Below are 15,083 nucleotides of genomic sequence, written 5' to 3' on the forward strand. Positions count from 1 at the left end.
AGATAAGGCTCGTCCTGACTTCAGGTTTCCCATAAACAAAACCCATCCTCCCAGGATGGAACATTGGTCCCATGGGAAAGCTATATAGTTCTCTCCGGCCTTTATTCTACACAGGTGTCAGTGACAGGAGACTGGGAGTGGGTGGACAGGCTGAGCCTCCAATTCAGGAGCCCAACCCACAGGAATTAACACCCCTCCAAGGATGGAATGACCATCCCAACATGTCCCTGTTATCGATAGGGACCACTCCCCTGCCACCATCCAAGGTGAAGACATTCAGTCTTTGAGAACTGCAGCTCTCACCTGTGACACGAGCGAGTCTCCTATCAGGGCTGCAACTTTCATGTTGAACACCAAGATGATACCATGCCAGGATGAAAACACAATTTTTCCACATGCCTAGACCAATGCTTGCTCATACATTTGAGTAGTTTTTAATAGATGGCTGAGTACAACAGTGAGGACCTGACCAGCTGGGTTGCTGAGTTAAGGTAATATCTCACTTGATTAGACATGATCCCGCCCCTACCTCAGCACAATAAACTGTCATCCCTGCTACTAACAAATTTTCAACCCAGTTCCTATTATTAGATTTGATAGCTTGAGTAATGGCATTTACAACTGGTCCAGTGGCTCCTCCCCAGGTGATTACATCAATACAACACTGAAAGCCACTGCAGCATTAAGGTGAGACCTTTAAAAAACTCTTAAGTCTCAGAAACCACTCAAAACAATTAGTAGACCACAAAAATTCCTACATCAATTTTAAACTGGGAATATCAAATGAAAACACTTAACAATATTAAGAATGGCTTTCCAGGAGTCCATAGAGTAAACAGGGATTATTGTGCCCCATTTTGAGTTTCACCCTTGTATACTTTTACACGTGGCAGATGCACCCAAACTGGAATTCCAGTGACCCAGGACACCAAGAGAACCGTGTGAGGCCCAGTCCGGGCTGGTTCAAAGATTCATTTGCTATAGGCTTTCACCACCACCTGATCACCGGGCTGCACCTCACACATGTCCTCTTCGCCGGCCTTTGGGTCTGGTTCAGTTTGGGGGTCCTGTGAGACACACAGAGATAAGAATTTGCAATAGTCAGCAAGCTGGCCACCCATGGCATACAATTCCCCCCCTCCAATCCACAGATTTCCTGGCGTCCTCATTGCCCGCCCTGTCAGCATTTCAAAAGGAGATAAGGGATGTGGATTAGTTGGACTGGCTCTCATAGACATGAGAACCACTTGTAGGTTGGTGACCCAGTCTTTCCCTTTAAAATGGGTACCTTGGTCCTATCAATGAAGCATGGAAGTCCCCATCGGGGAATTATTTCGGTCATCAATATTTTTGCTACATCAAACGCAGTTGCCTTGGCCACTGGGAAAGCTTCTACCCACTTAGTAAAATGATCCATGATCACCAGAACATATTCTTTGCCTCTGCACCTTGGCAGGGGCCCAATCAAATCTGTGTGTAACTGCATGAAGGGCTGTGTTGGTCTTGGCTGACGTCGCATTCTCATTTTCATTGTGGGAGCAGAATTATATTGAGCACACGTTACACACCTCCTCACATAATCATGCACATTTGCATTAGGATGCACATTTGCATTAGGATGCCACCAGGTGTCCAACATCTGGTGGATCACCCTCCGTGCTCCATCATGTCCCAACATGTGATAGACTTGTATCATAGTTCCCATCAGCACATTGGGTAACACTAATGTGTTCCCTGGACCTCTCCAAGTGTAATCATCACACAGTTTGCCCCCATTATCCATCCAGAACCACTTCTCTGCCCTTGGTGCAGCGTGTTGAATGTCCTGTAATTCAAAAAAGTTTGGGGTTTTTATGAGAGGCTGTGTTGCAGCAATCAGTTGTGTCTCTTTACCTTCCACTGCTGCTTGTTTAGCTAGCTCGTCTGTCCTTTGGCTCCCCTTGCTATGAGGGTCTGTCCCTTTTGTGTGGGCCTTCACTTTTATCACTGCTACTTCGGTAGGTTTCTGCATGGCTGCATGAAGTTTCTCCACTATCCCCCCATTTTGTATTGGGGATCCTGTACTTGTCAGGAATCCCCAATTTACCCACAAGTTAATATAATCATGTACAACCCCAAACGCATCTCTAGAATCAGTATATATGTTTACAGTATGACCTTCCACAGCTTCACATGCTGCACCTAACGCCTGTAGTTCTGCTACTTGTGCCGATGCTCCAGGTAAACTGCCATGCGCCACCAGCTGCCCATCTTGAGTACAAATGGCCCATCCTGTGTGTCGCTTGCCGTCCACATAGAAGGAAGAGCCATCCATGTATAGGCAAGGGGCACCAGGTATTTCAGTTTCTTTTACCAATGGAAGGTCCATGGGCTCTTCCTTAAGGCAACAATGATGCGGGTGTCCCTCATCTGGGGTAGGCATGAGGGTGGCAGGGTTTAGCGAGAACGCTCGTTGCAGATGTACTGAAGGCATTAGCAAGCTCATTTCCCATCGAGTCCATCTTGCCACATGGACTGCTGAAGATTTCTTTCCTGATAAAATAGCAAGGACAGCGTGAGGCACGACAATATTTACATCCTGCGCACCAATAAGTGGTGAGGCCTCACTTAGGGCCATAGAAGCTCCTTCCACTGCCTGGAGGCATGGTGGCATTGCTTGAATGACAGCATCTAGTTTAGAAGAATAGTATGCTACTGGGCACTGTTTGTCCCCATGTTTTTGCATTAACACTGCTGTCATATGTCCCTCACTGACATGCGTGTACAATGTAAAAGGCATTAATGGATTAGGAAGTCCCAACCCTGGGGCAGTACTTAGCCTCTGCTTCAATGTGGTAAATGCCTGTTCACATTCAAGTGTCCATTCAATTGCATCATGTGGACCACCAGCACCCTTCAGGAGATAACTAAGGGGCTGGACAATCCTTGAATAATTTGGGATTTGAGTTTGGCAGAAATTAAATAGCCCCAAAACTTTCCTAACTCCCCTGACCGTAATCGGTCGTGGGCATGCATTAATAGCCTCAATGCGGTCAACAGTTAAAGGCTTGTACCCCTTGGATATTAGATACCCCAGATATGATACTTCCTCCTTTGCGATCTGAGCTTTTCTAGCATTCCATTTTACCCCACTGTCTGCCAAGTGCTGCAGGATCACTTCTAAGTCTTTCATGTGCGTTTGGCAATCTGGTGAGGAGATAAGAAGATCATCAACATACTGTACAACACAAGGAGCCATGTCTGGCAGCTTTGCCAGTACATCAGCTAACACTCTATGAAACAAAGTAGGTGAGTTATAAAAACCCTGGCTTAGGCGAGTAAAGGTATATTGCTTCCCTTTAACAGTAAATGCAAACCAAAATTGACTGTCAGGGTGCACAGGAACAGACCAAAAGCCATTGCTCATGTCCAAGGCTGAAAACACTATGTGATCATCAAAAGCATGTAAGCCTCCCGCTACCATCCACTCCTGCACCTTTTCCCAGAAGGGGAGGTCTGGGTTATTAAGCTGCAAAGATGTCAATTCTTTGAACATGCTCCACAAGTCAGATGGACTCATAGGAGTGTGCGCTAGGTGACTAACAGTAGCAGGGTCCCCTTTCCCTTGCTCAGGATTAGGGACAGTGTGCACTCTCACCGGAGCCATGAAACTAGACTGATATCCCCATGTTACACATGCAGGGTCCAAAGGTGCTGAGGGACAAGATCTCTTTCCCTGCAAGTCTGCTTCTTTATACTTTTTTGCTTCTGCTTGCAGTTTTTCTGCCTCTGCTTCTAACTCTCCCACCCGTCCTTGTAGCATATCACACTTGCTAACCAGCTGTTCATAATCAACAATTAAACACATACCAGCCATTTTATCCTTCTTTATTCCAGTCATACAGCCAAAATATCTCCACAAGAAAACTAACCAAAGAGGTGTATTATTATAGTAGTACTAACTTTTTCCTGGGATTAGATGCTCCAATATTGAAGATTAGATTCACTTTAAAAATGCATGTCAAGGTCTCGTGTGTCAGTCCAGTGCTCAGTTCACGATGCGTAGCCTCTGAAATTCTTTGCATTTTCCTTTTATATATATTAGGGCTGTCAAGCGATGAAAAATTAATCATGCTGCTAATAATAGAAAACTATTTATTTAAATTTTTTGGATGTTTTCTACATTTTCAAATATATTCATTTCAATTACAACAGAGAATACAAAATGCACAGTGCTCAGTTTATATTTATTTTTGATTACAAATATTTGCAGTGTAAAAAAACAAAAAGAATTAGTATTTTTCAATTCTCCCATTGCAAGTACTGTAGTGAAATCTCTTTATCGTGAAAGTTGAACTTGCAAATATAGAATTATGTGCAAAAAATAACTGCATTGAGAAATAAAACAATGTAAATCTTTAGAGCTTACAAGTCCACTGAGTCCTACTTCTTGTTCAGCCAATCGCTCAGACAAACAAGTTTGTTTACATTTGCAGGAGATAATATTGCTCGCTTCTTGTTTACAATGTCACCTGAAAGTAAGAACAGGCGTTTACATGGCACTGTTGTAGCAAGCGTCACAAGATATTTATGTGCCAAATGTCTGAAGATTCATATGTTGCTTCATGTTTCAACCACCATTCCAGAGGAGATGCATCCATGCGGATGACGGGTTCTGCTCGATAACAATCCAAAGCAGTGCGGACTGACGCATGTTCGTTTTCATCATCTGAGTCAGAAGCCACCAGCAGAAGGTTGATTTTCTTTTTGGAGATTTGAGTCTGTAGTTTTCACATTCGAGTGTTGATGTATAAAGACTTGTGAAAGCATGCCTCACACGTCATTCCTCTCAGATTTTGGAAGGCACTTCCGATTTTTAAACCTCGGGTTGAGTGCCGTAGCTATCTTTAGAAATCTCACATTGGTACCTTCTGTGCGTTTTGTCAAATCTGCAGGGAAATTGTTCTTAAAACAAACAACATATGCTGGGTCATCATCTGAGACAGCTAGAACATGAAATATATGGCAGAATGAGGGTAAAACAGAGCAGGATACATACAATTCTCCCCCAAAGAGTTCAGTCACAAATTTAATTAACACATTATTTTTTTAACGAGTATCATCAGCATGGAAGCATGTCCTCTGGAATGGGGGGCCGAAGCATGAAGCGGCATATGCATGTTTAGAATATCTGGCACGTATATACCTTGCAATGTCGGCTACAAAAGTGCCATGCGAACACCTGTTCTCACTTTCAGGCAACATTGTAAATAATAAGCAGGCAGCAGTATGTCCCATAAACGTAAACAAAACTTGTTTGTTTTCGCAACTGGCTGAACAAGAAGTAGGACTGAGTGGACTTGTAGGCTCTAAAGTTTTTCATTGTTTTGTTTTTGAGGGCAGTACGTAACAAAAGAAATCAATATGTGTAACTTGCACTTTCCTGATAAAAGGATTGCACTACAGTACTTGTATGAGGTGAATCGAAAATACTATTTCTTTTATCATTTTTAGAGTGCAAATACTAATCAAAACTAAGAATATAAAGTGAGCACTCTACACTTTGTATTCTGTGTTCTAAGTAAAATTAATATATTTGAAAATGTAGAAAAACATCCAAAATATTTAATAAATTTCACTTGGTATGAAATTGCCTAATAGTGCGATTAAAACTGTGATTAATCATGATTAATTGTTTTAATTGCGATTTATTTTTTTTAAGTTAAACAAGTGAGTTAACTGCAATTAATTGACAGCCCAAGGATATATTTTAAAGTTGAAGGATAGATGCTGAACCAGTGTAAATGAGGACAGTTCCATCAACTTCAAATTGAAGGAAGGCACTTTACCCAACCGGGGTTAGAGAGTATCACTGAAGTCTATGGAACTGTACTGATGTGTACACCAGCTCAGCATCCTTTTGTCAGTGGAGGTGGCTGTGGCATTCAGTCACTGGGGCGCGCCCCTGGGTAAGTTTTCTGCTCCCACCCGGCTAGGGCTCTGGGAGGCACGGACAGAGAGACAAGCTTGTCAGTGGGTACCAAAAATATTGTTACAGCAAGGGAGGTTTAGGTTGGACATTAGGAAAAACTTCCTAACCATCAGGGTGTTTAAGCACTGGAATAAATTGCCTAGGGAGGTAAAGGAAAGGAAACACATTATCTGTTTCCGGTCTGTGGACGACTCTACTGGAAAAGGACTAACAGAATTGTTTATGAATGTTTTGAATGAGAATAAAACAAAGCTTCAGCTGAATTTAAGAGCTTTCTTATTGCCTTGTGGCTGCCATTTGCTCAACCTGGTTGTGTCAGATGCAGCAGCATCTGCTTATGTCAGATGCAGCGTCATATCTCTTGGGCGTACTGCAAAGGATATATTTCCTGTTTTCAGCATCAGCTATCAGGTGGAAGATCCTCACGGACAATGTTACAAATCTGACCGTGAAGCCGCTAAGTGACACTTGCTGGGACAGATGCATTCACTGCGTAAGGCCAGTGAGGTACCAAGACACTGAGTTTTATGACACCCTGATGGAATTGGTGCAGTTGAGTAAAGCCAAGGCCGGAATCCGATATGAGGTGCAAAGCCTTGCAAACTAGATCACTGACTTCAAATTTCTGGTCTCAGTTGTGGTTTGGCACAATATCCTCTTCCAAGTAAATGTTGTAAGCTAGGCATTATAAACTCAGTCGATGGATATCATGACCGCTACTACTTTGATGAGAAGCTGGCTTGATTTCGTTGTGGCCTACAGTGACAACAGATTTGAAGAGGCCCTCACTGTTGCCAAAGAAATGGCAGAAAACTTAGGAGCTGAGCCTGTCGTCAAGGAAACTCGTATTCATTGGAAGAAGAGACAGTTTGTTTATGAGGGCAGAGATGAGGTGATGGGAAGCTCGAAGAAAAATTCAAGAGGGAGTTTTTTGCTCGCTCCTTGACACTGCTCAAGTGTCCACCGAAGAAAGGTTCAGACAAATGAAGCACAGCGAAAAGATCTGGGGGGTTTGTATGACCTCAATAAGGTGCTAACGGACAGGAAAAGACTCTTGAACAATTGCACGGATCTTCAATGAATGCTGACGCATGGGGAATATTCGGATGTCAATGATAAAGACCTCTAAGGCGAACTGGACAACATCCATCACATTTTGCCACATAGGAAGCACTCTTCACTCCAAGTTCTCCAATTCATTCATGATGCAGAGCTGAAAGACACTTTTCCTAATGTGTGGACAGCTTTAAGGATTCTGCTCACACTGCCGGGCACAATCGCTAGTGATGAGTGCAATTTTTCAAAGGTCCAGCTCATTAAAACATATCTTCTATCGACGATGGCCGATGAGAGACTAACATTGCTTGCTGTTTTATCATTCAAAAATGCCATTGGCCAGTCTTTGGATCTCTCTGATGCTGTGCTTCAGTTTGCAAGGGCAAAGGTGAGAAAATGAACTTTTGAACTAAAGGAGTAGGGTAACATTCTAAGGCTGTCACCTACGGTAACTCTAGTTAATACTGGTCTATCCAGTGTACACAGTTCAATTTCTTGATGTTACTATATTTCAGTTATTCTTAAAATTAAAAAAAATCTATAAGCTTAGAGCATATTATTTTCTTTATTTGCTTATACATGGCATGAATAAATATATATTTACAGATCCTAACATATAAATATATCGACTTATGTGACAAGGATAAATCCTGCATGCTAATCATACATCAAAGTCATGAAATGGGCTACAAATGCAATAAAAAATAAGGTATTCAAAAGTTTAACAAGTGGAGGAGGGAACACCAAAGACACTCCTCACCTGGGGCGCCATTTGGCCTAGGACTGGCCCTGTGTGCATGTCACACCATGTGGAGTTAGGAACAATTTAGGGCTGTCAAGCAATTAAAAAATTTAATGTGATTAATCGCACTGTTAAACAATAATAGAATACCATTTATTTAAATATTTTTGTATGTTTTCTACATTTCTAAATAGATTGATTTCAATTACAACATCGAATACAAAGTGTACAGTGCTCACTTATTATTATTATTCTTGATTACAAATATTTGCACTGTAAAAAGAAACAAAAGAAATAACATTTTTCAGTTCACCTAACACAAGTACTGTGGTGCAATCTCTTGATCATGAGAGTTGAACTTACAAATGTGGAATTATGTGCAAAAAACACCTACATTCAGAAATAAAACAATGTAAACTTTAGAGCCTACAAGTCGACTCAGTCCTACTTCTTGTTGAGCCAATCGCTCAGACAAACAAGTTTGTTGACATTTTCAGGTGATAATGCTGTCCGCTTCTTATTTACAATATCACCTGAAAGTGAGAACAGGTGTTCACATGGCACTGTTGTAGCCGGCGTCGCAAGATATTTATGTGCTGGATGCACTAAAGATTCATATGTCCCTTCATGCTTCAACCGCCATTCCAGAGGACATGCATCCATGCTGATAACAGGTTCTGTTTGATAACCATCCAAAGCAGTGCAGACTGAAGCAAGTTCTTTAGAAAGCTCACACTGGTACCTTCTTTGTGTTTACATCAATTGAAGGAGTTGTCAAAGTTTGGTTTGTAACTAATTAAGCCTTCAGGAACAAAGGGACTCTCAAGTCCTCCAGGCAGTCTAAAAAAGTTTATGAAAACACTCATGACTAAGGCGTCTTCTAAGCATGAAGACGCCTTAGTTAACTTATTAAGCATAAGTTAACTTATTCTCCTATGTGAACTGGAGACGTCCTATTCAACTTGCTTTCCCTATAACCATTCAGATGATGTGTTAGAGATCCTTTTAATTAATACTGAATCTTGCACATACACTTTTTAATTCTTAACAAGGGGAATTAGGGTGACCAGATGTCCCGATTTTATAGGGACAGTCCCGATATTTGGTTTTTTTCCTTCTATAGACGCCTATTACCCCCCAACACCTGCCCCGATTTTTCACACTTCCTATCTGGTCAGCGTAAGGGGAATGGATTGGTGTATTTTCATTTTTCCCCCCATTATCGAGTTGCAGGCGTTGGTTTCTTCATGGTTTAGAAGTTAAGCTCTGGATTTTCGGAGCAAGACATGGACTTGGGACACTAGAGCCTATTGACTTTAGTTGGAACTTGGGCATTCAAAACCCTTAGGGAGCTCTGAAAAATCTCACCCACAATTTTTAATTTAGGGTTTAAGAAGAAACTCCCTGTTTCCTTCATAAAGAACTAATTCATTGTTCTTCTGCTTTCTTCTGAAGCAGCTGGTGAATGACACTCATTCAGACAGGATACTGCATTAGATGGGCCTCTCGTCTCTTCCAGCCTGGCAACTTCTACGGTCCCATGTGCAGAAGTAATTCTAAGTGCACATCTTCATCTGGTCTATCTTAGTGTAGCTGACTCCACAGTGCCCTGACTCCACAGAGCTGATCCAACCCCCATCGGCTGTCGTGACCTTCCCAGGACCAATTCTCAGCTCTTTCCCTCAGGAAAGCAGAGTGGGATCCTCAGGAGCAGATGACATCAGAAGTGCTGATGGGGGCGCATGTGGTGAGAGAGGCTTATAACGTTATGGCGGATGCTATGGTTATGGGGGTCCCTGTGATTATGGGCGATTATACGGTTATGGGGGCCCATACAGTTAGCACGGGCTCTATGGTCACAGGGGCCACATGGTTCTGAGGGAATACAGAGTTTGGGGGGATGGCGAGGGGCCATCGTTACGTCAATGGAAACTGTGGGTCATGTTAAACCCCGCAGGCATATCCATGGGAAAAGGAAGAAGCAGGAAATGAACGGCAAGATACAGATTCATGTCTGATCGCATAGGCCTGGCTTTGAGAAGTGTTGAGTACACCAAACTTGATGGGTTTCTTCTAATTCCTTCCTGGCTCTGGGCTTCCTCTATTTTCAATACAGTTGGCCTGATTCTCCACTACACAATGTTTTTTTACACCACTCTGCAAAGTGCAAATGGAGCTGGGACCATAAGGTGTATGTTACCTACATCTACATTGACTTGAATGCATCTTTCCCATGAGAGAGGAGGGTCAAAAGACTTTAGTGTCAATGAGAATGATGCTCCTATCCATGAATACTGACCGTTTCTGCCTTTTAACTTTCTAACAGAAGCTGCATAACGGAGACGTTTTTCAAGTTTGCTTTCATTGTGTTTTGCTTTAGTGTAGACTGCTTCCTTTCTTTATTCTTTATTTTGACAATTTTCTACTCCCCTTCATTCGAAATTCAAATATATACTACCTCATACTACTGGTCTTCTAGTTTAATTGCTCTTCCATTCGTTATCTTTTCATATCACCAAAGGCTTCGACATCTTTTGGCCAAAAATGTCCTCCAGGTCTGGATACCTCCAGTGTTGGTGCACAACTCAGGAAACCTAGTAGCCTGTTATAAATCAATGTTGAGCATGAACTGCTCTGGTTTGCTTCAATGGGAGTTTTGAGTACTCAGCACTTCAGAGAAAAGGGCTTGGAGCCTCTCCTGTTAAGCATATAAAAGCAATGGCTCCTTTGGAAAGAGGTTGGCTTAGCTGCATCCAGAAGAGAGAATAGTGGCTGATTGATCCCAGGTCCAATTCTGTTAGGTCTGAATTCTTGTGTGAAATGCTCTCATTGGAATTCAAAGGATCAGATTTGCTAGGTGTGTTTGCAACATACTTGTGAAATCAACTTTTGGTTGTGTTGTTAGGATATAGATATTCAGGCCTGTCTGCAAAGGCCTATACTTGAAGAATTTAGGTGTATTCTTATCACTAAGCTAGTTAGAGAGGTATAAAAGAAAGAATCAAAATCACTGTCTGTCTGTGTAAGGACCTTCTCTTACTGGGACAGTCTGAGGTCCTGTTTAGTCATACTGAAATAAGGCAATCTGGGGCTGTTAGGAAGGTGATCCGATCTATCACCTCCAGAAAAAGGGAAAAGCCTAGAAGATATAAAAGGAAACTTAGTTTGATAGCATCCTGTCTGGCAAGAAGTCACTTATCAATAGCTGGGATGTGAAATCCTCATTTCTGTATTGTTCTATCACTGTAGTCTCCAGTTCCCTATTGTTTGTCTGTATAATCTCTGTCTGGTTCTGTGATTGTTTCTGTCTGCTGTATAATTAATTTTGTTGGGTGTAAACCAATTAAGGTGGTGGGATATAATTGGTTAAATAATCATATTACAATATGTTAGGATTGGTTAGTTAAATGTCAGTAAAATGATTGGTTAAGGTATAGCTAAGCAGAACTCAAGTTTGACTATATAGTCTGCAGTCAATCAGGAAGTAAGGGGGGAATGGGAACAGGGAATGGGGGTGGGGGAATTGGAATCATGTTTCGCTAAGGGGGGGAATGGGAACAGGGACACAGGCAAGGCTCTGTGGTGTCAGAGCTGGGAAGGGGGACACTGAGGAAGGAAACTGGAATCATGCTTCCTGGAAGTTCACCCCAATAAACATCGAATTGTTTGCACCTTTGGCCTTCGGGTATTGTTGCTCTCTGTTCATGCGAGAAGGACCAGGGAAGTGAGAGGGTGAAGGAATAAGCCCCCTAACAGATATGATTTGAGCAAGGAGTGGAGATTGCTGCTGACCAGTTGATGAACACAGAAGGGCAAAGAATGAGAAGAAGATTCATTTCATTGAGCTCTATTGGTGCAGTGAAATCAAAAAATCTCAATATGAGGCTGAACTATTTCAGCCCCATTGCCCTACAACTCCACCATTGCAAAGTAAGTTCAAAGCTCATGTCAAGGAGCTGACTTTAAATTTGAATTTAAACCTCTCCCCCACAGTAGGTTGCCCTAAAAGACGGCTTTCCAGATGGATGCTACGTGCTACATGTCACTGGACATCCCATCAGAGGAGAAGAGAAGAATGTCCTGGAAAAAGGAGAATTATTCAGAGATGGCTGCTGATTCCATAATTAAGTTTCTGCAGAGTCTCTGTTGGGGAGTTTATTATTCACAATGCTCTCAAATGACATGCCAGAGATACACTGGTTTTAACATTCATCCTTAGCACTGGGAGGAGTGGTAGTGATGGAAATGGGGTTTGGTTTGGTCAGAGGGCTCCAGATAGTGTTGCCAACTGCCCAGTCACACAAACCCTAACACTGTTGCCCCGCCCCTGCCCCTACCCCAAGAACCCACCGCCAGCCTGCTCCTTCCCTGAGGCCCCACTCCACTCACTCCATCCCCCCTCCCTCCGTCACTCGCTTTCCCTTACCGTCACTCACTGGGGTAGGGAGTTGGGGTGCGGGAGCAGGTGCGGGCTATGAGCTGGGGCCGAGGGGATCAGAGTGTGGGAGGGGGCTCTGGGCTAAGCATGGGGCAGGGGGTTGGGGAAGTGTCCCGTGCTGCCGGCTCCACAGGGAGGAATTTTGTCCAAGGCCATTTTTAAGCAAGGAGGGAGGAACAAGGAGAACAAGAAGACCAATATTAGGATGCAGCAGAGTTTTTAATGCAATTGAAATTGGCAGTACACAGTTACAGGAAGAAATACTACAGAGCAGAAAGAATGTATTTCCAGTGTTACTAGAAGGGCCACGACCAATCGCAGGCCTCAGTGGGGTTTATTTCAGACAAGATGTTCTGTTTGCTTTGTTGCAGCTGCAGAGGTTGACAAACAAGTCCCCTTTACAACCATTTTAAGTTCCTTGCTTTACCCCAGTTGGTGGGAAATGAGACAAAACAAAATAAAAGCAGATAACTACGAAACTTCTCCCTATACGTCGGCCGTAGCAAAGGTCAAAGTGAGGTGCTAACGGTATGTATTGATGGAAAGGTTAGAACATTTGGGGTCTAAATCTCCTTGACACCAAGATCTCTTTTTCCCCTCTAAAGGGACTTAAACTAATAATAAATGTAACTGATATCCATCTTAAGGCTCCTGTTTCCTTTACACTGCGGGTTTAGTGTAAACAGCCTGAGTGTAATTCAGAATGAGTCCACATGTGAATAAGAGAAACAGAACATGGTTGGGAAAGACTTGGCAGAAAGAGTCATAAAGCGTAACAGTAGAAATGCAGCATGGCTATCAGACCAAGGTGCTGAGCACACACAGCTCCCACTGAGTTCAACGGGAGCCATGTTTGCACAGCACTTCTGAAAGCCATGCCCAAAAGATCAGGGGGGAAATCTGTATCTTGCTGTTCATTTCCTGGTTCTTCCTTCTTCCACGGATGTTCCTGCTGCGTTTAGCATGGCCAACAGTGTCCACCGAGATACCTACGGCCATATCCCCCATATCCCCATAATCCCCCGCAACCATAAAGACCTGGGTAACCGCAGTATCCCCCATGGCCCCATAATCCCCCATAACCACAATGGCCGCCGTAACCACCATATCCGCCTAAACCGTACCATCCTCCGTAAAGGCCTCCATAGCCGTATCCCCCACGACCGAATGAGCCCCCGAAACCGGGTCCGACCACAGGTGCTCCTAGGGCTCCCACTCCACTGTGCTGAGGGAAATTGCTCATAATTGGTCCTGGAAGGGTCACGACAACCGGTGAGGGTTTGATCACCACTTCGGAGTCCTGGCACTGCCTAACGCACGGCTCGTTGCAGGTGCCAGTGACTGGACAGGGCCGGGCCACCCCGCATTCTGGATAGCACAGGCTGGAGAAAGTCATCTTTCTGGGATGGAGGTAAACCTGAAACACACAACAGGGACTAGAGTAAGGGAAGGTACACGTGCCGGTGGAAGAAAGGCTTCATCTCGATTACAATTGTAGTGAGGTCTGCATGGCGCCTGAGAGAGTGGGGGGGCGTAAACTTAGTCTCTATGTGTGTGGCCATGTATTTGTTCCTAATTTCTCTTTCTAAGCTTCTTCTCCACTCACACTAAACTTCCCTCCCAACTGGCCCCTTTGAGCTCCTATCAATAACACTGTCTGAAAAACATCATGGTCATCACTTTCTTTTGTTTTGGGATTTAAGCTCTGCATGCAAACCAGTTGAGTCCAGTGTCAGAGTGTGGCTCATTGGTTTGCCAAAACTAGGGAGTCATCAATACTTGCTGATGAATAAACAGAAAACTTTACTTTTCTCCAAAGAAATCACTAAGGACAAGCGCCTTAGCTGGGATAAAATGGGTTCAGGTCCACTGACTTCCATGGAGCGACACTAAATTACACAATCTGAGGAGAAGCACTTTCAATGGGTATTTCTGCTCAGAAGAATATAGCAATTGCTAGATTGGAGCACACCACTTGTCAGCTTCATCCATTTTCGTGTCTCCAATAGTGAGGAGTAATAGCTGCTTGAGAATAAAGTAGAAGACCACTGAACTGGCCCTTTCTCTACTAACCTGGGAAAATGTATTCATAATTCAGATAAGTGAAATGTGGTTTAGTGACTTTCTGAAGTTACCTAAAAGATTTAGCAAAGAGTCCTGTGGCACCTTATAGATTAACAGATGTATAGAAGCATGAGCTTTCGTGGCTGAATACCCACTTCTTCAGATGAAAAGATTTAAATGCCCTAATTCTTTTTCCAGATAATAGAAAATATGTTTCCCATGAATCCACCAGTGCCTGCAACTAAATAACTACACAAGTTCATTATGGAAGAGCATAAATCCCTCATAAAAAATCAAAATGAGTAAAAGCAAGACTCAGTCTTAAATGAAAACAAACCCACTGTCACATCTCTAGAGTTCAAAAGCGATTGAGTCTAATTCGACTTACCGAGTTCACTGAGGAGATGAAGTCCGGAGAAGTGATTAGAAAAGCCTTGAGTCGTGAGCACTTTTATACAGTTCCTAGGACTGCCTGGAGGATCTGTGACGCTGTTTGCCAAACAAACTTAGTTGCCAAACAAACTTGATTGCCTTGCTATGTCTTCCTTTGGATGGAGCTGTTTTCCTCAGGGGTTTTGATTATTGGGCCAATCTCAGCCTCAGAGGGTGTGACATTCACGTTGCACCCTTCATCTTTCTTTCATCTTAAATTGTACGGGCCAACTACATTCCTCATGTCATTCCATTGCCTTTTTTTGCGGCTGCAGTGAGAATGAATGTCAAGGTGATTCTGAACCACATCGGTAGCACAACTGGCTCTGATGGAAGGAACCCAGTTTGGTTCTTTCAATTCATACTGGTCGTCGCCAGGG

The sequence above is a fragment of the Emys orbicularis genome, chromosome 1 (genome assembly GCF_028017835.1).
Source record: "Emys orbicularis isolate rEmyOrb1 chromosome 1, rEmyOrb1.hap1, whole genome shotgun sequence".
Taxonomy (NCBI): Eukaryota; Metazoa; Chordata; order Testudines; family Emydidae; genus Emys; species Emys orbicularis.